This window comes from Dendrobates tinctorius, unplaced genomic scaffold, assembly GCF_039654945.1.
Source record: "Dendrobates tinctorius isolate UK_male_01 unplaced genomic scaffold, ASM3965494v1 ptg000015l, whole genome shotgun sequence".
In the NCBI taxonomy this organism is placed as follows: Eukaryota; Metazoa; Chordata; class Amphibia; order Anura; family Dendrobatidae; genus Dendrobates; species Dendrobates tinctorius.
This window is the reverse complement of record NW_027361683.1, coordinates 4,984,245-4,985,000: the sequence shown is the minus strand read 5'-3', so window position 1 is coordinate 4,985,000 and position 756 is coordinate 4,984,245. Positions and strand designations below refer to the sequence as shown.

Here is a 756-nt window from a genome sequence, read left to right as displayed (position 1 = left end):
GGAGAGAATCTGGATCCCGGAAGGAAGACTAAAGAATCTAAAGCGATCAATGAGATTGTGTAGTATTAATCATTTAATATGTCTGTGCATACTGTACATATTTACAGGCTTTAGCACTATAGAGTGCTACTTTATTTGTTTTCCAACTGTATAGGGTCCTGATAGGACAGTTACATGTCTGTATATTAAGGGGTAGTGTTTGTAGGGGGGTAGTGTTCTGTTTTTTTTTTTTTACAGGGGAGATGAACGTAGTCAGGCTATGCGTTCCAGGGTCTGATCTGACTAGGAAAGGTGAGACGTGTTACCAGGACAAAGAAAATCTGCAATCCGGAAACGAGTCTCCATATTGAGTATCATTGCTCTATATATGTCATTTAGTTAGCTGCTGTATGGCCTTGGTCCAGGGTTCTCGAACTGATCGCCTTTTCCCGGGGTCAAGAAGGAATTTTTTCCCTGTAACACATTGACTGAATGTGTGCAGGTTTTTTGCCTTCTTCTGGATCATTGGCTTTAGGTAGGGGTAGAGATTGTAATTAATAAAATATGTTTAAAATCAATGATCTGTGTCCTTATATCTTTATTTCATACTCATGTATTTGTATGTTAGTTCTCATTTATGATTCATGACTATGAAGGTATACAGACATACAAATGTTGATAATTATGTGTCTCCTAATGCAATGTCTGTATTTATAATGCATACCATAGAGCCATAGACAAGATATCTGAAGTAGTGGAAATTATTATCCTCATAGA

The 756-nt window shown here is 37.2% G+C and overlaps 1 long non-coding RNA gene across 1 annotated transcript in view; it reads right to left on the bottom strand.

The window, feature by feature from the left end:
• Positions 1–13, bottom strand: part of LOC141074484 (uncharacterized) — a 3,651-nt gene extending 3,638 nt beyond the window's left edge. Inside the window, exon 1 of the long non-coding RNA XR_012227189.1 lies at positions 1–13. This exon is cut by the window's left edge and continues 67 nt beyond it. This is a non-coding gene — a long non-coding RNA (uncharacterized lncRNA).
• Positions 14–756: the final 743 nt, after the last annotated feature.